Source organism: Pogoniulus pusillus, chromosome 19 (assembly GCF_015220805.1).
Source record: "Pogoniulus pusillus isolate bPogPus1 chromosome 19, bPogPus1.pri, whole genome shotgun sequence".
Classification (NCBI taxonomy): domain Eukaryota; kingdom Metazoa; phylum Chordata; class Aves; order Piciformes; family Lybiidae; genus Pogoniulus; species Pogoniulus pusillus.
In genome coordinates, this window is record NC_087282.1 from 22,119,875 (window position 1) to 22,144,741 (window position 24,867).

General features: G+C 47.1%; 1 long non-coding RNA gene across 1 annotated transcript; it reads left to right on the forward strand.

Annotated features, from left to right (window-relative positions):
• Nucleotides 1-6,428: 6,428 nt before the first annotated feature.
• On the forward strand, nucleotides 6,429-19,714 carry LOC135183715 (uncharacterized). Its single transcript, XR_010305681.1, has 3 exons — nucleotides 6,429-6,644; nucleotides 10,063-10,175; nucleotides 19,693-19,714. It is a non-coding gene; the product is annotated as an uncharacterized LOC135183715 (long non-coding RNA).
• The last annotated feature ends 5,153 nt before the right edge of the window (nucleotides 19,715-24,867 follow it).

A 24,867-nucleotide genomic window follows, 5' to 3' on the forward strand; every position in this document is an offset into this window, starting at 1 on the left:
TTTATTAGCCGAAAAAGCTAAATGCCAAAGTATCTGGGAAAGCATGCTGGCGCAGACAAAGAGCCTGACCGCGGCACTGACTGCCCGGATGAAAGAAAGGCTTGTAACGCCTGCAGACACCACCTCTTCGGTCTCCGTGTCTGAATTTGAATGGAGTGATTCGCGGGAATCGGGGAGAAAGGCAGAGAATGCCCCGAGGGGCTCTTCGGGGGAGAGGAGTTCCCCGAAACCAGGCACAAAAGACTCTGCCAGAGACTCAGAGAATTCCTCTGCACATGCCTCTGCGCGGCAGAAAGCCTCAAAGCCGCGCAGAAAGCGCAGGTCCCGACCGGACTCTCCCGTAGCTAGCGATGAAGAGAGCTCCGGTGAGGAGGGCGCCGCGGTGCAGAGGCACGTGTTGCCTGTTATAAGGACTGAGTCCGTGAAGGGCAGAAAAGGCGGTGCAGGGACCACCGTGATCAAAAAACAGTTTACAGATGCACAGCTCAGTGACTTACAAGTCAAATATGCGAGAGATCCTGGGGACTCAGTCGCTGACTATGTGTATCGAGTGTCCCGAGCCGGTGGGGACCGGGTCCTTCTAGACTCGCAGGAAGCTGCTGGAGACTGGGGGGACGATGTGTTCCTGACACGGGAACCCGAGGGGACACACAGCCTCACCGCTCGGATAGCCTACTGGGCAAGCAGTGTCCGTCCAGCCTACCGGGGGGAGCCGACGGAACTAAAGGTCACCAGCTCCTCTGAGCTCATCACTGCTCTCCGCAGACTTGCCTGTGTCCAGGCTATCTATGATAAGGGACATTACGATTGCCCGTTTTATGCCCCTGTGGACCCGGAGAGACTGCACCCTATTATGAAGGGTTTGCCAGCAACTCTGCAAATCCAACTAATGAAGAATGTTGAGAAAATTGAACGTGTGATTGCAGAGAATTCAGAGGACGGTGCTAAAGAGCACGTAATGACTTGGGCTGAACTGTTAACTGACTTGAATGCCCACGGGCTGCAGTTTGGGTTTGGGTCTCCTGAAGGAAAAGGGGCTGGGGAGAGACAGTCTCGTGCTTCTCCCCCAGAAAATCCCAGGACTCTGCGCAGGCAGGTCCGGCCAGTGCAGGACTGCCCCCCCAGGGGGACCGGTCCTTCAGGCTTCTCCCCGAGGGGAAGGGGCAGAGACCCACAGAGTGACTGGAGACCCAGAGAAAAGAACAGCTGGTATAGACAAGCCCTGACTTTAGGGGTACCAAAAACTGTTTTAAGGCAGCTGGCAGACTGGCAGCTGAAGGATCTAGTGCGGTGCCTTCAGAAATCGGCTGCAAAATCCAGAGGCAGCCGCGCCAGGGCCAGCGGCAGCGGCTCGCCCAGCGGTGGCTCCGGGAGCGGCACGCCCAGACGCGGCAGCCCCCCCGCGACTGTTTCAGCTGCTTCTCCGGGCAGGAAGGTTAACTCTTCCTTGCCTTCCCGGCAGGAGTCAAAAAACTAAATGAGGCGGTGACTGCGTCAGGCCTCTGTCACCGCTTTGTAAACATCTGTCAATGGTCTGACAACGATGAGCCCTTTATCCTAATCCCGACTGGACCCGGTAGAACGGCCGTAAAATTCCTAATTGACACAGGTGCTCAAATTAGTGTTTTAAACTTAGAATTGGCAAAGAGCCTGGGGATATATCCATCCCGTAAAAGGATAAGAATACAAGGTGTTACAGGGGCACCTGATAGCTGCTACCTAGCTAAAACAAGGGTGTGGCTCCCAGGGGACAAACGCAGCACCTTGGTGGAAGTTGCCTTAAGCCCCTACCCGGGGAATATATTGGGTTTTGATGTGCTGGCTGGCAAGAGGTGGCATCTTCCAAACGGCTCTCTTTGGAGCTTCGGTGCCTACGGGGTGGAGTCAAGGAAGGTGAGAACAGCCCATGTAAACACCTTGCAGTTGGCTCCAGCGTTACCTCAAGCTGGCATCACCTATGCATCTCAATATCCCTTACCTGCAACAGCCAGGCAAGGCATCTCTGAGGTGATTGCCGACTTGGAGAGGAGACAGATAATCTGTAGGACTCACTCTCCATATAATTCCCCGGTCTGGCCCGTTAAAAAACCGGATGGGCGCTGGAGACTAACAATAGATTATAGGAAGCTGAATGCTAATACTCCTCCCCTCGCAGCAGCAGTGCCTAGCCTAACCTCAGTGGTCACAGCCATTCAGGCTGCATCCCACTCGTGGATGGCTGCCCTGGACATCCGGGATATGTTTTTCATGATTCCCCTGAGAGAGGAGGATAAGCCTCAGTTTGCTTTTACCTGGCAGGGGATTCAGTACACCTTTAACCGTTTACCCCAGGGGTACAAGCACTCTCCTACCATTGCCCACAATGCACTGGCAGTGCTTCTGGACACTATCAAGGTCCCAGAAGGCATTGTCATTTATCAATATATAGATGACATATTAGTGGGTGGGGACAACAAAGACCAGGTGGGCTCCGTAGCAAAAGCCATCTGGGAACTGCTGACCCAGAATGGGTTAGACATCCCCTCTGCCAAGTGCCAAGGCCCAGGACAGGAAATCAAATTCCTTGGGGCCTGGTGGATAGCAGGAGCAGTGGCAGTGCCTGCTGACACCCTGGAGGAAATTGAAAAGGGCCAAATCCCCGGGAACAAAAAGGAACTGCAGAAGTTATTGGGAACCCTTGGATATTGGAGGAAGCATATTCCCGGCTTCTCGGTGATTGCCAGGCCACTGTATGATCTGCTGAAAAAGCACAAGGCCTGGGATTGGACAGCAAAACACGGTGAGAGCCTTAAAACCCTTAAGGACGAGTTAAAGGCCTACCAGAAACTGGGCCCACTACACCCACAGGATCCCTTAAGGGCAGAATGGGGCTTCTCTGAACACGCTTCCTATTGTGGAATCTATCAGAAGGGACCTAAAGGCCCCACTAGAGCCCTGTTGTTTTCCTCTACAGCGTTCAAGGACACTGAGAGGAGGTATTCTGAATGGGAAAAGGGGCTCCTTTCCCTTACAAGGGCTGTTAAGGAGGCAGAGAAGCTTCGCACCACACAGGATATTGTGGTGCAAGGACCTTTCCTCCTGCTTAAACCAATTCTCAAGGGATCCCCTCCACCAGAGGGGATAGCCCAAAAATCCACTGTAAGGAAGTGGTATGCCTACTTAGAGGGAATTGCCCAGCTCATGCCTCTAAGAGAGGGCCCAGCCAAGGTGTCCAAACTCCAGCAACCAGTAAATCCAGATACAACTTTACTGGGACAGCCCTATAAGCCATCTCCAATAGATGTAGCTCCAGAGATAACCACAGACTCTGACACTGAGGGAGTGTGGTTCACCGATGCCTCTTCCCAGAGAGTGGGCTCACAGTGGCACTACAAAGCAGCAGCTTTAGAAATCAGTACAGGCAGGACTGTTACTGAGGAGGGTGAAGGCAGTGCTCAAGTGGGTGAACTGCGGGCCCTCATGTTAGCTGTAGAAAATGGTGCCAAAGCCATCTACACAGACTCCTATGCCACCTTTAAGGGAGCTACGGAGTGGATTTGCCAATGGGAGGCAAATCAATGGGAGATTGGCAGCACCAAGGTCTGGAGAGCTGGAGATTGGCAGAGACTGCTGGAGATAGGCCGGTCGAGACCCATCAAGGTGGGGTGGGTCAAAGGGCACTCTAATAAGGAAACCCCTGCTGCAAAATGGAATCAGCAGGCTGACTACCTGGCACGTATCCATGTAGTGGGCAGTGGGGAAAAGGATTGGGAGAGATTAGCTGAATGGTTGCACCTTAAAAGGGGACATTCAGGCAAAGCTGATCTCTACTATGAGTGCAGGTCTCGGGGATGGCCAGTCTCACTCTCAACATGTGAGACCATTGTTTCAGCCTGTCCACAATGCCAGATAAGGCTGAAGGCCAACCACCCAAACCTTGCACCAGCCCAGCATATCCGCCAGGACAAAAGTCTCTGGAACACCTGGCAGGTGGATTATGTGGGACCCCTCAAGCCATCGCATGGGAAAAAATACATACTGGTTGGCGTAGAAGTGGTCTCTGGTCTAACCATGGCCACTGCCACCAGTGCAGCCTCGGGAGCTCAAACTGTTGAGACTCTCAAACACTGGTTTGGCATCTTGCCAATGCCTGAGTGCATCCAGAGCGACAATGGATCGCACTTCACTGCAACCTCAGTGCAAGACTGGGCACGTAGTGAAGGGGTGAAATGGGTGTTTCATACCCCGTATTACCCCCAGGCAAATGGCATTGTCGAGAGGGCAAATGGCCTGATAAAAAGACATGCAAATGTGTCTAAGGGTGGCTGGGACTCGCGTTTGGCCCAAGCAGTCTTTACAGTCAATAATCGTTGGGGAAGCTATGGAAGCCCCAAGGTTAAGGCCTTCTGCCCAGCTGAGCCTGTAGTGGACAGTGACCTTGTGCCAGGGGGAATTAAGGATAAATCCTTGTCCCAGATGCAAGTGGGCCAACCTGTGCTTGTCAGGCTACCCTCTATAGGGGTGGTGCCAATGACACTGGGTAAACCCAGAGGCTTATATGCCTGGGAAGCCCTAGATGCAAATGGAAAAGGCCACCGGATCAGTGCACGGTGGATCGTCCCCAATTATTAATTGTCAAGCCTGGCCTTTATAGGCCGAGGCAGATTTTGTCTCCTTACAGGTTAAGGTCGAGGCAGAGGACCAGTTCCTGACCACCTGACCAGCACCTGGGAAAAGGAGAGCCAGCTACACGAGAGATGGAGTCATATCACCGGGGTGGCCAGTGGATGATGGCATCCGGACCCACGGACTGTGACCTCCAGCCATGGACTCAGAGCATCTAAGGCTCTGCCATGAACTTGGTTGCTCTACCAGGAACAGAGCAATCTTCAAATTGACTGTGTAGCTTTATTAATACTGTTTGGGCTATTGTTAAGCCTTGTTAAGTATTGTTAAATATTGTTGGGGCGATTAATGTGTTACATATTGTTAATGTTCGAAAAGGCTAAGCCATATATATATATTAATAGGTTCCTAAATTGAAGGGGGATCACCTGTCACTCAAGTTCTAGACAAAGATGCTCATTACCACCGGGGTGGGATGTCCTGGAGTCCTGTACCCCTAAATTCCTCTCCTGCCCGGACTTCGGGGGGAAAGGGGAAAAGCCGCCTGGTTTCCCCCCCCCCCTCGCCTGCCCTGCAGCCGAGAAGGGGGCGGCGACTGCCCCGTGAGTTCCCGCGCTGGAGCCAGGCTGGGATTGGCCGTGCGCTTTCGCGCCTAAAGTGTGGTAACTCTGCCCTTTGTCTAGCGAAGGGTATAAATATTGGGGGTCTTCCCGCCTTTGGGGTTCCCGCTTTGGATTTTGCCTGTGCCTGGACGAGTTCGCTCACTCTCCTGTGCCTGGACTGCGGAGAGACCAAAGGACTTGCCTTGGTGTTAGGCACACCTTTGTCTGCCTAACGACCCTTAACGACCCTTAACGACTCCTGCAGCCGCTGGAGGAGGAAGACAGACCGCACGAGCCAGCCTGAGTGAGTTATTTGGCTTAGCTTAATTTAGTAAGAAAACCGCTATTAATTAATAGCTAAAGCCTTTTCCAAAAACTGACTTCCAAATATATATAGTCAGATTATTAATGGTATCCTCGTAGAATTCTCATGCAACTTAACCTGTTTATCAAACGAAATTAACCTTTGTATATATAGTTGTGGGGGCGGGTTTTGTAAAAATAAAAAATATCTATTTTTGATAAATTTTCGACTCGGCCACGAATTATTTCTGCCCTCCGCAACAGGAGGTTACCTTCCCTTCTTTTTGTAGAGTCATAGAATCAACCAGGTTGGAAGAGACCTCCAAGATCATCCAGTCCAACCTAGCACCCATCCCTATCTAATCAACTAGACCATGGCACTAAGTGCCTCATGCAGTCTTTTCTTGAACACCTCCAGGGATGGTGACTCCACCAGCTCCCTGGGCAGCCCTGCATCTCAATTCCTTCCCTACATAGTGTTCAGCAGCCATCTTTTGATCAATACTTTTTTATTTCTTAGTTTAAGCTGTGTTAGATGAAGTCATTAAAATGACAGGTTTTGGTTGTTTAGGTTTTTTAAAAGTTTGGGGTTTTTTTGCTAACAGATGGTATTCATTGAAGTGGCAAAAGCACCACTAGAAAAGGCTGTATGGCCTGAAATAGTTCACTCTGTGGCTTCTTGAACTACTGTCCGAAGCAGAAGTCAGACATTATTGTCATGTGGGAAGCACAGTGGCCCAAAGCTGGTCCATTGCTCTGTGTCTCCACTGACAAATGTATCTGCTACTGCATCTCCTCAGTTCTAATTGCTAATTTAGGCCTGAACCACACCATCATTTGTGCTAGGTGATGGCATCATTTAACACTCCTGCAAGATAAACATCTCCTCAATTAGCATCTACTGTTTTACAGGTATGTCACAAAACTCATTCTACACAGAGTCAGTGTTTGAAGAGTGCAACTTGTGGCTCGCAAATCCAAGTGGGTGAAGCAGTGAAGTATTGCTCTGTGATGGAAGGATGGATACCCTGCAGTATTCAGTGTGGGATGGGGCTCTGCCACATGGTCAGCTTGAGACAGTTACTGGAAAATAAGGCTTATGGTGAACATCATTCTGGAAAGTACTGATGAAAGGTGAGGATTTTGAGTACAGCAAGTTGAGCATAAATAGAATCATAGAATCAACCAGGTTGGAAGAGACCTCCAAGATCATCCAGGCCAACCTAGCACCCAGCCCTATCCAGCCAACCAGACCATGGCACCAAGTGCCTCATCCAGGCTTTGCTTGAAGACCTCCAGGGACGGTGTCTCCACCACCTCCCTGGGCAGCCCATATATAATCATAACTCACAGAAGATAGTGGAAGCTATTTGCAACAGGAGTTATTCTGAAATGATCCAGCCTTAAAGACATATTTTTTATTGCATGCATTGACGTAGTTTCAGGCTTTTTTTTAACCATTTAATTTGCAGTTCTTGAAAATGGATGTACCACCTGTCCTTCTCAAGCTACCAAGAATCCTCCATCTCTAAACAGGTGATTTTCCAAGATCCAGGTTTGACTCTCAACTCATCCCAATCCATTAATTAATTAAAAAATGATTATTAGTTCAAAAATTATGGTAGGTGAAAAAGAGATAAAACAAAACAAAAGTAGGATTTTCTAGGAGTTCTATGGAAGGCAAAGTAAGGTAACCACAGTTCTGGAGCCCACAACACAAGATGGACATGGAACTGTTGGAGTGAGTCCAGAGGGGGCCACGAAGGTGCTCAGAGGGCTGGAGTACCTCTGCTATGAGGACAGGCTACAAGAGCTGGGGCTCTTCAGCCTGGAGAAGAGAAGGCTTCGAGGAAACCTTGTAGTGGCCTTCCAGTATCTGAAAGGGACCTACAGGAAGGCTGGGGAGTGACTAATGACAGGATGAGGAGTAATGGGTTTAAACTGGCAGAGGAAAAGTTTAAAAGTAGATGTTAGGAGGAAATTCTTTCCAGCGAGGGTGGTGAGACACTGGCACAGGTTGCCCATGGAGGTTGTGGCTGCTCCCTCCCTGGAAATATTCAAGGCCAGGTTGGATGAGGCCTTGAGCAACCTGTTCTAGTGGGAGATGTCCCTGCCTATGGCAGGGGGTTGGAAGTGGATGATCTTTGAGGTCTCTTTCAACCTAAACCATTCCATGAATACTGAGTTTAGCTGCTTGGTGTCATATATTAGAAGAAAAAGTATGCCTCACATTACTTCAGCATTGTTGTCTGTAATGGGAGAGGATATTTCCTAATGATCTGAAATTGCTGAAGAGTATCAGATAACTATTGCATTGGTAATTCTGAGTATGTAATAAAGGGCTATAATAATTAAGATCTCATCTTTCATTCAGAGATACTCAGTTTGAAGTACTTCAGTCTCATCTTAGTGGCAATTGTCAGCTGTAGCCTTTACTTCAGTGTCTTTTTACTCTTTGGTAAAGAAAAAAAGATTAGAAAAATTCATCATCTGTGATCAGCTGTGAGAATAGAGCTAAGTAAATTTTAACTATTGAAAGGAAGAGAAAAAATAATGTAGTCCAGTGTAAAACTCTTCTCCCTTTCTAAAAGAGAAACTGAAGCAGTTTCTTTTAGTTTGGTAGACTCAGTTCGGATTTTACAGCTAGCTGCCAAGATGAGCTTCTGGCTGTGCTTCAGAAGATGCAAAATATGATATATCTCTGCAGCCCCAGAGGGTATCAGTTTGCTTTTCATCATAGCCTGGAGAAGAGGAGGCTCGGGGTGATCTTATTACTGTCTACAACTACCTGAAGGGAGGCTGTAGCCAGGTGGGGGGTGGTCTCTTCTTCCAGGCAACCAGCAACAGAACAAGGGGACACAGTCTCAAGTTGTGCAGGGGTAGGTACAGGCTGGGTGTTAGGAGGAAGTTATTGTCAGAGAGAGTGATTGGCATTGGAATGGGCTGCCCAGGGAGGTGGTGGAGGCACCGTCCCTGGAGGTGTTCAAGAAAAGCCTGGCTGAGGCACTTAGTGCCATGGTCTGGTTGACTGACTTGGGCTGGGTGCTAGGTTGGCCTGGATGAGCTTGAACGTCTCTTCCAACCTGGTTGAGTCTATGATTCTGTGATTTCAGAGTACTTCACAATGTGTGGACATTGTTTGACATGGAACAATCAGCAAAGTTTGGGACAATTATTTGATGTCTGTTCACACTTCCCATCTCTTCATGTTAGAGCCTTAATGTTGCATTTCAGAATGGCCACTTTCTCTACAGTAAAATGTGCAAATCATGCAGAAGGTTCTGCAGGGCATTAGAGTTATTGAAAAGAAAACAATTACTGCAAACATAGAAGCATAAAATCAACCAGGTTGGAAGAGACCTCCAAGATCATCCAGGCCAACCTAGCACCTAGCCCTGTCCAGTCAACCAGACCATGGCACTAAGTGCCTCATCCAGTTTCTTCTTGAACACCTCCAGGGACAGCGACTCCACCTCCCTGGGCAGCCCTTTCCAATGCCAATCACTCTCTCTGGCAACAACTTCCTCCTAACATCCAGCCTATACTTCCTCCAGCACAACTCAAGACTGTGTCCCCTTGTTCTGTTGCTGGTTGCCTGGTGGAAGAGACCAACCCCACCTGGCTACAGCCTCCCTTCAGGTAGTTGTAGACAGCAATGAGCTCTGCCCTGAGCCTCCTCTTCTCCAGGCTGCTCACCCTCAGCTCCCTCAGCCTCTCCTCATAGGGTTTGTGTTCCAGCTTCATCACCCTTCTCTGGACACGTTCCAGCACCTCAATATCTCTCTTGAATTGAAATCAAGGAAGTGTAATTTCTCCTTGTTAGCCATGTTATCATTTTCCTGTGGCACTGTAACAATTTTGGTAGCTGTCAAGTGTTGCTCCATTCTCTTTATGATAATTTATTTTTGAGTAACTGTCAACAGCTTCCTCAAACACCTGCCACTGGTGGTTGTTAGGATTCCAGATGCACAATTCATGTACGCACTGACAAATGAGACCTGCACGAGCAATGTTCTTACCTTGTAATTTGATTAATTAAGGACATTTGCCTGAACAGGAAAGCCAGATTAAATATTTTAACATAAATCTAAGTACTCATTTCTTAGGATGTAGCACAGTCCTCAGACTTTCCTTTTGGTACAAGGAAACCCTTTCTTTCCAAGCGTGTATCATACAATGTGTTACCCTTGATACTTATTCTACTTAGTACCAGGTATATCCCAGCAGGACACAGACTGTGTCTTGCTTACACAAGTCACAGAGTTAACCAGGCTGGAAAAGACCTCTAGGATCATCGAGTCCAACCTATCACCTAACCCTTCTAATTAACTAAACCATGGCACTAAGTGCCTCATCCAGCCTCCTTTTAAACAGCTCCAGGGATGATGACTCCACCATCTCCCCAGACAGCCCATTCCAATGGCCAATCACTCTTTCCATGAAGAATTTCTTCCTTAATGTTCACCCTAAATCTGCCTTGGTGCAGTTTGAGACTGTGTCATCTGGATTAAAGCTTGTAATTAATTAAGGTTGTTTCCTACTCATTTTGCAGTGAGGATATCTTGAAGAGCTGAGCTTCCTATCTGAGTCCCAGTGCTTGTGAATTCTCACCCTCCTGCCTCTTCATTCACTTTTGTCTTTCTTATGCTTGGAATCACCAGTGGGGTAAGCTCTTGAAGTGTTAACTTTATACTTTGCATAAGAAGCTTTGGGTTTTGTGTGCTGCCACTGACCTCAGAAATTGCTGCTGCAGCCTGGGGATAGCTACCAGGATAGTGGATACTGCTTAGGAGAACACAACAGGGAGCACAATTTTAGGGACAGAGTGTGTTTTCCCAAAGAGAGAGGGAATGGCAGCCACTGGCATGACTGTTGTTGTTGCAGATGTTAAAAATAGAGACACTGCAACAATAAGCTGAAACAGAAGTGGCAAATCTGCACTATTCAGCACACACTGTTTTTACAGCATTAGTAAGACCGAGAATGTCGTTGGCCACTTGAGGTCCTCAAAACAAGAATGCAGAGGGACTTTTTTCTGCGTGAAAGAGGCAGTGTCCCAGTTATCCATCGAGGTGGAGACTGTATTTTTCCAGAGCCAGACACTGTGCAAGTGAAATTCACATTTGCTGTAGGACAGAGAGCCAATGGCATCCTGGCCTGCATCAGGAACAGTGTGGCCAGTAGGACAAGGGAGGTTATTCTGCCCCTGTACTCAGCACTGGTCAGGCCACACCTTGAGTACTGTGTCCAGTTCTGGGCCCCTCAATTCAAGAAAGATGTTGAGGTGCTGAAACATGTGCAGAGAACGGCAACAAAGCTGGTAAGGGGCCTGGAGCACAAATCCTATGAGGAGAGGTTGAGGGAGCTGGAGGTGTTTAGCCTGGAGAAGAGGAGGCTCAGGGGTGATCTTATTACTGTCTACAACTACCTGAAGGGGCATTGTAGCCAGGTGGGGGGTGGCCTCTTCTCCCAGGCAACCAGCAATAGAACAAGGGGACACAGTCTCAAGTTGTGCCAGGGTAGGTATAGGCTGGATGTTAGGAAGAAGTTCTTCCCAGAGAGAGTGATTGGCATTGGAATGGGCTGCCCAGGGAGGTGGTGGAGTCACCATCCCTGGGGGTCTTCAAGAGGGGACTGGATGAAGCACTTAGTGCCATGGTCTAGTTGGTCTAGTTGATTGGATGGGGCTGGGTGCTAGGTTGGACTGGATGATCTTGGAGGTCTCTTCCAACCTGGTTGATTCTATGATTCTATGATAGTTCTAGTAATGTCTGAAAGGGTTCTTTGAATGTGCTTTTTGTGAACTAAGCATGGGCACCTGGTGGCCAGGACTTCAGTGCAGCTCCTGTAATTCCAGCTTCTATCTTTGGCTGTATTAGAGGTGCTTATGCACAGCTACTGCAGCTTTGATAGGTGATTTTCTAAAATCAAGGTGGCATACCAATGACTTCTTACTGCCTAAAAAAAAATTCCAGCTTTTGTAATGGTTACTGCAGCTTGCTTGGGGTTTTTCTCCTCCAGTGTGTGTACAACCTACTGCTGGTCCAGCCTAATTCCTTTAAAAATACCTCCTATCTGGCAAAACATTTGCAGTGAGTACCTGCTTGCTTCAGCTTTCTTTTAATTCATTTTCTAGTCAGACTTTTTATGGGAGGTTATATCTATAACCAGAGAAGGGTGACAAAGCTGGTGAGAGGCCTGGAGCAGAGCCCTCTGAGGAGAGGCTGAGGGAGCTGAGGGTGTGCAGCCTGCAGAAGAGGAAGATCAGGGGAGATCTCATTGCTGTCTACAACTACCTGAAGGAAGGTTGTAGCCAGGTGGGGTTGGTCTCTTCTGCCAGGCAACCAGCAACAGAACAAGGGGACACAGTCTCGAGTTGTGCCAGGGGAAGGTCTAGGCTGGATGTTAGGAGGAAATTGTTGCCAGAAAGAGTGATTGGCATTGGAATGGGCTGCCCAGGGAGGTGGTGGAGTCACCGTCCCTGGAGAGGTGTTGAATCAAAGCCTGGATGAGGCACTTAGTGCCATGGTCTGGTTGATTGGACAAGGCTGGGTGCTAGGTTGGCCTGGATGATCTTGGAGGTCTCTTCCAACCTGGTTGATTCTATGATTCTATATACAGATCAGAAGAATCATCCTGGTGTGGATCCAACTTTCCTCAACTAAATTAATGTGGTACTCAGCCCCCCTGATTTTCATGTCTTCCTCTTTTCCTCTGAGAAGAATGCCTCCAGATGCCATCACTTCTACTGCTTTCTGATATGGTTCTATTTAAGATTCTATTTTCATTTTGTTACCACCACTGCAAGTTCTGCTCTGAATCAGCTCTACCATGTCAAGGCAGGGCTTAATTGTTTGATTATCACCAGAACACTCCATTATAGCTGCTTTGCACATCTTCCTCGACTGGAGCAACAACTCTAACAACAAAATAGGATCAGGTAGTTAAGCTAGTCAGAGGCATCCCAGACTTTCATCCTGCTTTCCTAGTGGCTGTTGTCTGGGGCTACATGAAAAGAGCATGGACAGAGAAGTGAAGGGGTTTATGCTAGAAAGGAAAAGCTGACTTTAGTGGGAAGAGAATAGGCAGGTTTGCCTGAGCACACTCACACATTGAGGGTTGCATACTACAGTAAATAAACAGAAGATTAGATCCATTTAAAACTGGCATGTGCTAGTGAAAGAAAGACATAATGAGGGCAGAGGAGATGACAAGTAATACTTGCAATCACTCCAGCAACCCGACTCCAGTGCACATTCTCAGAGAGCAAAGATTCAAAGACAGTACTCATGGGTTGCTCTGTCTACTACAGACAAATGCAGCCATCTCTAGGGAAAACTAGGGAATGCCAGCTGGTATTTGATACAGACAGCAGATCATTAGAGCTGGTTTTGGCAGCTTTGCAGGAGCCCCCTGAGAAATCCTACCATCAGGTGAAAGATGTTATTGGCCAAGAAACATCTCTGAGCGTTGTAGGTATATTTTGAGCCACAAACACCTCGCTGAGACCACCTTAATCCTAGTATTGTTCATCATAATATACAATATCCTTTACCAATAAGATAAAATTAAACCTTTGTATGAAGTTTTTTCTTATTCTTCAGGGATTGGGTGAGAGAGGGGAAATAAAAGTGCATTTAACTTGCACTGAGGTATTATTCTAAACAGTTGTGTGATGGGGAAGTAGGAAATGCCAACTCAGTGCAGTCATTTGCTCCATCAGTTGAACAGTTGTCCCAAATGATGGCTAATCAGAGATAAAGCAGGCACCAGCAGTGAGGTTTCAGTATTGCTGCTCCAGCAGATTTGCAAGGGAAATTCAGATCGTCAGGTGGTCCTTACCTCTGGTAGAAGGTCAAAAGAACATCACAGCTTTCTTATCTTCCCTTTTTATCTGCCAAAAGTGGAGAGTACTGGGGAAAATATCTGGGTGTTTGTAGCATTAGCCTATTAGAAATGCAGAGTTATGCATGCAAGGACTTTCTGACGTTTTGGGGCTTTTAAAGATTGGAAAAATAACCTCTTTTCTTTTTTTTCTTGTTAAATTTTTCCTCCCCAATAGAACAGAGTTGCAGTTTTTTCTCCAAAACTCCATGACAAAGCTGAATATCTATGACACAGCTGAATATCTATTAAAACATTATTGTGGTGGTATTTTTTAACATCTTATTTTGCAGCAGGAAAATGGAACTATGTTTGGTTGATGCTCTTCATTTGTATTGCTTTCCTCTTGCTCAAGTCCTACTCAAGTGCTTGTTTTACTCAGTAACAACAGTAGCTCAGGTGGAGTGATTGATTGATCAATAACAACCCTCAAAGTGAGGTTACCCAACGGTGTTACTGGATGCTGAGGTTAGGATTCAGGTCCGGGTTTCTGATATGTCTGCTTGGAAGGGTTGAAGCTTGCGGTGTTAAATGAGTTTGTTAACAAGATATCTGCACCAGATCAGATCAACTGTAGCTATCTCTAGTCTGAATTAATCCTGCTGAGCTATCTGTGATGATGATGAACACCCAGATGTCATCCCTTGGTGTTCTTTGAGAAGCAGAGAGAAATTTTAGCACAGCAATCTTGTTCTAGTTGGTGTTAGACTGTTGTGAAGCTTTGGGTGTTCTCCACACCCCCCCCCCCCCCCCCCCCCCCAACCTAGGAAATCACCCAGACTAGACTCAGCCAGCTCTGGAAATTGAATGAAGCTTATATTTACAGCTTAGCAGAATATACAAGCAGATATTTACAGTATATATAGTTATATACAAGGTAAAAGGTAATATAGAAACACAACTCCCCTCCCAGAAACCTGAGTCCCCAGGAGGGGCTCCCAACCGCCACTTCACCTTCCCCCTACCCCTCTTCACCTTACTCCAGCCCCAAGGCAGAATGGAGGTTTGGCCAGGGGGTTAGGAAGCAAAGTGGATTAGTCAAAAAAAAATGGAGGGTGAGGTTAGAGAGTGAGATTCAGCTCAGAGCTCCCCAGAAGGCAATGGGAGACTCCCCTATGTATGTTTGGATTTTTGTTTTTATACATCTCAGCAAGCCTATGAGTGAGGTAGACATCAGCCTTGTTTTCCTTCCACAGCCTGTAATCTAGTTCTTCTCACCAAAACATTCTAGCTAGGCTCAAACTAGCACAACTGCCCAGAAGAATTTGCTGGAATTATATTGCTGGTGACAAAACATGAGTGTGTGCTTCTTCCCAGGGGACAATCACATCTTGCCAGATCACAGTCTCACAGTATCACCAGGGTTGGAAGAGACCTCACAGATCATCAAGTCCAACCCTTTACCACAGAGCTCAAGGCCAGACCATGGCACCAAGTGCCACGTCCAATCCTGCCTTGAACAGCTCCAGGGACGGCGACTCCACCACCTCCCCGGGCAGCCCATTCCAGTGTCCAATGACTCTCTCAGGGAAGAACTTTCTCCTCACCTCCAGCCTAAATCTCCCCTGGCACAGCCTGAGGCTGTGTCCTCTCGTTCTGGTGCTGGCCACCTGAGAGAAGAGAGCAACCTCCTCCTGGCCACAACCACCCCTCAGGTAGTTGCAGACAGCAATAAGGTCTGCCCTGAGCCTCCTCTTCTCCAGGCTAACCAATCCCAGCTCCCTCAGCCTCTCCTCGTAGGGCTGTGCTCAAGGCCTCTCCCCAGCCTCGTTGCCCTTCTCTGGACACGCTCAAGCATCTCAATGTCCCTCCTAAACTGGGGGGCCCAGAACTGAACACAGGACTCAAGGTGTGGTCTAAGCAGTGCAGAGTACAGGGGCAGAATGACCTCCCTGCTCCTGCTGGCCACACCATTCCTGATGCAGGCCAGGATGCCACTGGCTCTTTTGGCCACCTGGGCACACTGCTGGCTCAGATGTCTGATGCTTTTCTGTTCTGGAGACTGTCCCTGAAATAGGTTGACAGTGAATACAGAAATCCCTAGCTGTTCAGCCTGCCACCTTCTGATATGCAGCAGGAGTTGTGTGTGTGATAAAGTGGCTGCAAGGACTCTTAAATATAATTTCTTTTAAATGTAATGGAAGGGAAAATAATTAGATTATTCTCAGCTGGTGAGCCAGAACATTTCTGTGCAGAAAACGACTTTCTGTGTTGAACAATGAGTCACAGAACAGAACTAAGTAAAAAATTACAAACATTTCATTTCTTTTCCCAACTGCACTTCTGGCTCGTTCATAGCACTGCTGCATAGAGGAGCCAGGGGAGCACAGCAAGTAAAGGTGATTAATTAAAAGAAGAAAAATAAAGAGAGGGTTGGGTGGGGGGAAAGGGGCATGCAGATGTGACAGCCAGGGTAATTTGTACTCTGGGTGATGCCTAGCTGTAAGAAGTGTTATGGTTACATTTGTTGCTTGGCATTTCATGTCACAACTGTTTATTGGGCTGCACAGTTAATTTGGGCTGTTAGCTGAATTTCAGCTATAACTACTACAGGAAAACACCCCCTCAGAACAGCAGAGGGGTTTGGCTCCTGCTGCTTTGCCTGTGCAGTCACAATCTAGTCCCCACTTTAACTTAGCCTGGAGCTTTCAGTATTTGTAGTAAGATCTCAGAGATGTAATGGAGATGTACTTTGCACCTTCATTTAGATGCAGTCATTGAGTGCACACAGTCAGTGATTGCCCATAACCTTCTGAAGAATTGGGAAGATACTTGTGTTTGTGCCTAGGACTGCACATGGTCCTGCCTAGGTCCCTCTAGAGTCTTCCTACCCTCAAGCAGATCAACATTCCACTCCAGCTGCAAACTTACTGAGGATGCTTCAATCTTCACCGTCCCTGGGGGTCTTCAAGAAAAGACTGGATGAGGCACTTACTGCCATGGTCTAGTTGATTGGACAGGGCAGGGTGATAGGTTGGACTGGATGATCTTGGAGGTCTCTTCCAACCTGGTTGATTCTATGATTCTATGATTCTCTTTGTCCAGATCATTGATAAAGATATTAAAGAGAACTGGCCCCAGAATTGAGCCCTGGGGAACATCACTTGTGACTGACCACCAACTGGATTTAACTCCATTCCCTACTACTCTTTGGATCCAGCTACCAGTCACTGTTTTACCCAGCAAAGCATTTACCCATGTGAGCCACCAGAAGCCAGTTTCACCAGGAGGCTGCTACGGGAAACATTGTCAAATGCTTTACTGAAGTCCAGATAAACAACATGCAGAGCCCTTCCCTCAGTCACTAAGTGGGTCACCTTGTTGTAGAAGATCAAGCTGATCAAGCAAGACCTGCCCTTTAAGAACCAGTGCTGACTGTTTCTGATCACCTGCTGCATAATGGCACTCAAGATGATCTGCTCCTTGATCTTCCTTGGCACTGAAGACAGACTACTAGAGTCTGTAGTTCCCCAGATCCTCCTTTCAGCCCTTCTTGTAGACAGGTATGGCCTTTGCCAACCTTCAGTCACTCCTGGGAAATGTTGAGTTAAATCCAAGCATCTTTACAGCCATTTCTACAGATAAATCTTTGAAGAGAAACTTCAAACTACTGTTTAAAGATAACAGAAAGATTTGTGTTAAATAATTGATTGTGGCTGCAATTTCCTTAGCTGAAGTGAAACATCTGAGCACTTGGTGCCATGGTCTGGCCTTGAGCTCTTTAACATCTTCATAGATGATCTGGATGAGGGCATCGAGTCAGTCATCAGCAAGTGTGCAGATGACACCAAGCTGGGGGCAGATGTGATTGAGTTGGAGGACAGAAGGGCTCTGCAGCAGGACCTTGACTGCCTGGACAGATGGGCAGAGTCCAAGGGGATGGCTTCAATAGCTCCAAGTGCAGGGTGCTGCACTTTGGCCACAACAACCCCATGCAGAGATACAGGCTGGGGTCGGAGTGGCTGAGAGCAGCCAGACAGAGAGGGATCTGGGGGTGCTGATTGATACCTGCCTGAACATGAGCCAGCAGTGTGCCCAGGTGGCCAAGAGAGCCAGTGGCATCCTGGCCTGCATCAGGAATGGTGTGGCCAGCAGGAGCAGGGAGGTCATTCTGCCCCTGTACTCTGCACTGGTTAGACCACACCTTGAGTCCTGTGTTCAGTTCTGGGCAGTTTAGGAGGGACATTGAGATGCTTGAGTGTGTCCAGAGAAGGGCAACGAGGCTGGGGAGAGGCCTTGAGCACAGCCCTACGAGGAGAGGCTGAGGGAGCTGGGATTGGTTAGCCTGGAGAAGAGGAGGCTCAGGGGAGACCTTATTGCTGCCTACAACTACCTGAGGGGAGGTTGTGGCCAGGAGGAGGTTGCTCTCTTCTCTCAGGTGGCCAGCACCAGAACGAGAGGACACAGCCTCAGGCTGTGCCAGGGGAGATTTAGGCTTGAGGTGAGGAGAAAGTTCTTCCCTGAGAGAGTCATTGGACACTGGAATGGGCTGCCCGGGGAGGTGGTGGAGTCGCCGTCCCTGGGGCTGTTCAAGGCAGGACTGGACGTGGCACTTGGTGCCATGGTCTGGCCTTGAGCTCTGTGGTAAAGGGTTGGACTTGATGATCTGTGAGGTCTCTTCCAACCTTGGTGATACTGTGACAGTGTGACCTGTGTTTTATGTGAATGGGATCTGTGAGCAGGCAAGATGCTTGATGCCCAGTTTATCATGTTGGAGCACAGCAGGTAAATATTTGGCCAATATATTTTACTCCCCCCCCCCCCCGTTTTTTTTTAATTAGGAAACTTAATCAAGGTAATTGGCAATTAACAATCAGATTTTAGAATCTTGACAGTTCTGCAATGTGGTTTCTGTCACTGCTCTGGGAAAGCAAGACTGAGGAGGAAATGGGACCTATCATGTCATGTGGATAAGTAACTGGCTCAGACAGAGCTTCCTTTGTACCAAGGCTTGAAGCCACACTGCTGTCTTATTACAGCCTGTGGCCACTGCAGTAAAAAAGCAGGTGCAGAGGAGAAACAAGGGAAATGGGTGTCTTTTTAAATGCCTGAGTTTTATATGGTAACATTTTTGTTGGGGTTGTTTTAAAGCCAGCTCTAATTCTTGGTATCTACCTGAGTTTTTCAGAGTTTAGTGCAAAATGGACAAAATACACTTTGCTTGCAGCATTTTCCATCAGCAAGCTCAGCGTGACATTATTGTCATTGTTAGTTTAAAAACTAAGTACAGGCCAGACCATGCAAATAGATCCACCAATTTCCCTTAGTATCAGTTTGGCAAAATCTTCATGCCAGTGGCTTTATGCTTTTAGGTCCTCAGTCAGTACTTTTTTTGCTGTTTTATTTAAGCCTCTTTATTTGATGGGAAGAATTCAGCATAATAGCAATGGGAACTAATTACAGGTTTAGGACTGGTGCCCCTCAGATGTCCACTTTTTTAAGTAGCCAGAGAAATATAAAAGATTATTTTTTTGCTGTCTACAACTACCTGAAGGGAGGCTGTAGCCAGGTGGGGGTTGGTCTCTTCTCCCAGACAACCAGCAACAGAACAAGAGGACACAGTGTCAAGTTGTGCCAGGGCAGGTCTAGGCTGGATGTTAGGAGGAAGTTCTTGCCAGAGAGAGTGATTGGCATTGGAATGGGCTGCCCAGGGAGGTGGAGGAGTCACTGTCCCTGGAGGTGTTCAAGAGAAGCCTGGATGAGGCACTTGGTGCCATGGTCTGGTTGGCTGGATAGGGCTGGGTACTAGGTTGGACTGGATGCTCTTGGAGGTCTCTTCCAACCTGCTTGATTCTATGATTCCATGAATGTAAAACTTTTCAGCATCTGTCCCATGCTACCATGCTGGTGCATGCTGCAGCAGAGAATTTGTGGTTTTCAGGTAGTTTTGTAAGTTGATTTAATAGTCTGTAAGGGCACATGGGCTGGTACCTTCTGAAAAATGCATTCAGGATTACAGGACTCTACAGAGAGCAATGCTAACTTCAAAGCTTTGAGTTTACTTGGACATTTTTGTTGTGTTAAGTTACTGTGTGAAAATACAGCCTGTAAATCTGCTTTAAACAGTTGATTATTGAGGTCATCTCCTCTATATCTCCTTAGTAACTGGATGCAGCAGGCAGCGTAGACCAAAGAGGTAGTGATCATTTTGCTGTGCTGTCTTCTAACATTGGTAAACAAAGTTCAGCTTCTCATCATTGGCTTTGCAAAGATTAAAATGTTTTCATCTGCAAACTTTCCAGTAATGCTGATTTTTGGGAGTGTGGCTCAGCTGATGTGAGTTGTTTTTCAATTGTAGACACTTGCTGGAAGATCATCACTGAATTACCCCAAGCTGGGAAGAAATATCAGTGTACGTTTTTGGCAGAGCCTCTGTTCTATTTCCATGCCTATGCTTTCGTCTGTGAGATAGAGGTAAGGAACAGCATCCTCTGTAGCACTGGTACTGTGCTTTGAAAACACCCAGCAGGTGTCATGGCAATTCTTTTACCTCTGAATGCCAGGGTGTCAGGCCTCAGAATCATTTGGCAACAGGCTGGAAGATAAACCAAAGCATTTCTTAGATTGTTTTCCTCTGTATGAAGAAGAAAAAAATGAAGAAGAAAAAAAAAGTTAATTATGAAGAAGAAAAAAATAATTAATTATGAAGAAAACAGAATTGCCCTTGACTGTAAACTGTCTCAACTAAGCTCATGTGTGAGAAAAGATGTCTCTGGTTCTAACACAGTAAATGGCAAAGTCATGAGCTGAGTTGACTGCCTCATGGAGTACTTACAAAGAGCATATAGAAAAGAAAGGTAGACAGCAGCATATTTGAAATGACTGTACCCACAGCAACCCTGGTATCTCTCCTATGCTTTCTATACCTTATAAAACACAAACCTGGGTTTTCTTTAGCAAATGGCATTGATTTTTATGTTAGGGCAGCTCAGAGAAACGTGGTCAATTGCAGAAAGTTTGTCAGAGAAGAGCTCGTCATTTTCTTTGTCTCCAGCAATGTTTTGCCAGGTAGAAGTAAAACAAAACCAACCTGTTGATCAAGTTTTTAGTAATATGTATTTTGATATTAATCCACATGGACATCCTTTTATGATCCCAGGTTTTTCCTTTCCTGCTATAAAAGCTTTTTAGATACTACTTCTAAGATTCGCTTTCCAGTTCTGGGCCCCTCAATTCAAGAAAGATGTTGAGGTGCTGGAACATGTCCAGAGAAGGGCAACGAAGCTGGTGAGGGGCCTGGAGCACAAACCCTATGAGGAGAGGCTGAGGGAGCTGGGGTTGTGTAGCCTGGAGAAGAGGAGGCTCAGGGGTGACCTCATTGCTGTCTACAGCTACCTGAAAGGGCATTGTAGCCAGGTGGGGGGTGGCCTCTTCTCCCAGGCAACCAGCAATAGAACAAGGGGACACAGTCTCAAGTTGTGCCAGGGTAGGTATAGGCTGGATATTAGGAGGAAGTTGTTGGCAGAGAGAGTGATTGGCATTGGAATGGGCTGCCCAGGGAGGTGGTGGAGGCACCGTCCATGGAGGTGTTCAAGTAAAGACTGGATGAGGCTTTTAGTGCCATGGTCTGGTTGACTGGCTAGGGCTGGGTGCTAGGTTGGACTGGATGATCTTGGAGGTCTCTTCCAACCTGGTCGATTCTATGATTCTATGATTCTATGATTCTATCCCATTGTATCAGTACTATCTCCTTTACATTGTTGTAGTAGTAGAAAGAACCCATGTCAAGGGGGGAAAAGGGACAGCTAAAATCAAAGTAAGCCCCATTTACTTGTGGCTGAGCATGTCTCACAGTCCTGGGGAGGAAAAAAACTTATTTTTGTCTCTTGATAGGTGTGAAAATTAGAGTTGTGTTGCCAATAGGTTTCCTCATGCCCTGGAGTGGAGATTGCCGATTTTAATGTTTAGATATTCTCTAGTGCTACCTGGGAATAGCTGCTATATATCAATTACACACTGACTAGGAAGTTTTAAAGACAACTGGTGCTGCTAGAAATTCTGCCTGTCAAATTTGTCATAGTTTATTTAATTACAAGTATGAAGAAGAAACAACCTAGCAGCTTTTCACAGTCTCTCCCCCCCTGGGGCAGATGGGTATTAAAGCCAACTCAGTCTGTTTCCTGATTGCTTCAGGCTACAGAAAATTGTTCCCCAGGGAAGAGAAGTAAATCAGGTATGATCTTTAGTCTCTTGGAGGGAGATTAGAGCCACCACACTGGTGAAACAGCAGTAGGCTTCCTCTGTGTAACTGATTTCACCTTTAATCCTACCATTGATTGAATATTGCTAAGAACTCTGCCATGCATTTTAAGGTCAAACCGATGATGAACACCCCAGGCAAAGGAAATTATTTACACAAAAAGGTAAAGATGAGCCTTTAGCTTTACTATTTCAGGAGGGAAAAAAAAAGCAATAAAACATCTACTTTGGAGGGAAAAAAAGTAAAAAGTAAAATTCCCATTTCAGCCATCAGCCTTTCCCAAGTTTTTGTGAGGCTGCTTATCACAGTGGTATCTGAGTATCTTCCAGGTAATAAGGACGAGTGAAATCTTTTGCAGCCTTTGCTGAATCTCTCACTCTTCTTTCTTTTATAGGCAAAAGTTTACTCTTTATCTGTTGGTGTTAATTTCCTTTTAAGTAGAGGTAGGATAAAAAGAAGAGCAAAACTATCAGGAGTAATTTTATGGTTGAAAGTAGTTGTACAGGAAAGGGGGAAAAAAAAGGTTTTCTAAACTAACAAAACCAAAACCTTACACCAGCTACTGAGGAAACTCCTTTCTTAGTCTGGAATTTTGCTTTTCCTAACATAACACCTCTTTTTTTAATGTGATTAGTGGAAAAAGAATTCTTCTGCCTCTGCTGAATTGGAAAGCCCAAAATTTACCTGACAGAACATTTGTGTCCTTGTATCCAAAAATCTGTGCATTAAAGCTGTTGAGAATTCCCGTGTATGGTACCACAGCAGGCTGTGACAAACACAAAGTCTTGGCATAGCTGCAGGTTAGGTCTGGCACAAAATTTAGTTCTTCTTGTTTTGTATTCCTGCTTAAAAACCTCTGCTGGTTGCTGAGAGTCTCATTTGCTTTGTAATGTGGATGCACTAACCCCTAGATGGACAGTAACTTCTGCCTTGGCTGCTTATATAAGGCAGGTAGAGCTGCTTCTTTGGCATTTTGCTTCATCAAGTCTGAAGACCTCAGCTTACTGAGAACCTCTAAGTCTACTGGCAAAGACAAATTTCACTTTTTTCATGGCTCTTTTGGGATTTCCTGCCCATGCCTTTGTTGTCTGTTAATCCCACTACTGCTGCTCATCACAATTTGGGAATCCTGTCAGCTGCTCCTGCGTGTGGGAACAGGATTGCACTGATACCAGCAGAGCCAGTGCTGGTATATGCTCTGCTTTTGTTGAGCTGTTCTGATCAGGGCTTGGGACAGAACTACTCAGTGAGGACCCAGCAGCCTTACTGGTTGCAGTCACACCACGCTGAGCCCCAGCTGTGTCTGCAAGCTGGCAGCTGTCTTGCAGGTCTCAGGCTATTTAGGACCCACCACCCAAACTCAAGCTTTTAAATCACCATCTAGCGAGGTAGAGGCCAAATGCCTCACTTGTGCCTTTGGAAATGGGGATCAGCAGGTGCTGGGCATCTCTTCAATGCCATCAGCTTTTCAGAGCAGTTACATCTCAGCCCGTGGTGGCAGATACTGCAATGCCCCCTAAAAAGGGGTGCTGAAAGGGATGCCGTGGAGCTCAGTGCTTTTGCTGACCAGTGCAGACCAGAACTGATGCCTGGGTTCAGGCTTTCTCATCTGCAGAGTCCAAGGGAACCCAACCAAGCTGACATCAGCCTCGGGGGCTCTGGGCAGCAGATAAAGCCTGGGTCCCTCCTCCCTCTCACACACTGGATTAGTTGAATTTGCCGGTTCACTTCGCCTACTGCAAGCCTCAGGCCCCTTCCCCCTTCTGCTTCCTGCTGGGCTGAGGCTTTAGCCCAAGTCCCCTGCCTGCAATTCCGGACTCTGCAAGGGACAGGCGAGTGCGGAGGGAGCAGCTCTGGGCTCCCCCGGCAGGCAGGGTTTGCGCCGTGCTATGCCCAGGAGGTGTCTGCACAGTGTTGTGCCATGTCCTGCAGCAGTGCAAAGTGTTGTGCCATGTCCTGCAGCAGTGCCCGGGGCAGGCAGGCCATACTTCTCACAGTGACAGCTTCTCCTTCATCATTTCCTGCTGTATCTCATGCCTATTCCCACTCCCAAGCATTTCTCTGCTTTAGCCACAAGGTGCCATCAGTAGACACTTCTACATCAGGGTTACATCCACTGGGAGCAGAGAAAGCCAGCTTACAGGTCCCTGATGCTATGCAGAGGGAAAGACTAACTAATTAAAAACTGTAAGGAGAAGGAGATTAAAATATAAAGCAAAACACACCAAAGGAGGGCAGCTCGAACTGTGTGCACCTGGCAGGTTTTGTGTTGTTGCACTGACAGCCTAATCCCCTTGTTTTATGCTGGTTTGAAACTGATTTTACCACTTTGTGCTCCCCAGGGCAATGACATCAAGCAGTGTCTGTGTAGCCTTGTGCCCTGCTCTGTGTGCTGCTGTGAGAGGACAAATCAGAAGATGTGGTCCCTGCCTCCAAGTGTTTCCTACCTGAGCTGTAGGAAGTACAAGGGGAAATAATTTGAAAGAGGGTATGGGGAATAAAAGTTACAGGAAGAGTAGATTTTCTGGAGCATCTTTGTGGTTCTGACAGAATATTTCCCACTGACCTTTTGGCTGCCCCTTATCATGTGGATGTTTCACATAGGCAAACCTGGAGGAGAGAGATGAGAAAGCAGGTAACAGTGAATTTGCAGAACAATCCTGGAAGGAGTCATGCTTGAAGGATGGCAAACAGGACAGAAGGCCCATGACACACATGTAAGACCAGCAGCAGATGTAGTGGAGACAGGTGTTGTTTGCAGAGCAGTGCAAGGCTGAAGTGTTTGCAAGTATGTGATGAATCTGCAGAGCAAGCAGGTTAAACTTTGCAAATCAGGATGTAGGTCCTGGAAAGCCAGTTTATGTCCACTGGGAAAACAGAGGGCACTATCCTGGAAAGCCAGTTTATGTCCACTGGGAAAACAGAGGGCACTATCCTGGAAAGACAGTTTATGTCCACTGGGAAAACAGAGGGCACTATCCTGGAAAGCCAGTTTATGTCCACTGGGAAAACAGAGCACACTAAAAGGTTTTCCCAGTAAGTGTCATCATACTTTCACTGTGTGGCAAACGTGTGTGGTAGAGGCTGATTTCTGCTGGCCTGAGAAGGAACATCCAAGATGCAAGAAGGCAACAGCGTATTTGGAAGAAGTGAGTGTGACAACAACGATTTTGGAGGAGGAACCATGCAGAAAAGCAGAACACCAGTACTAGAGCAATGAGGAGAATGGGAAAGCTTGAGAGGAATCTACAACTGGAAGCAAGGCATACCTTG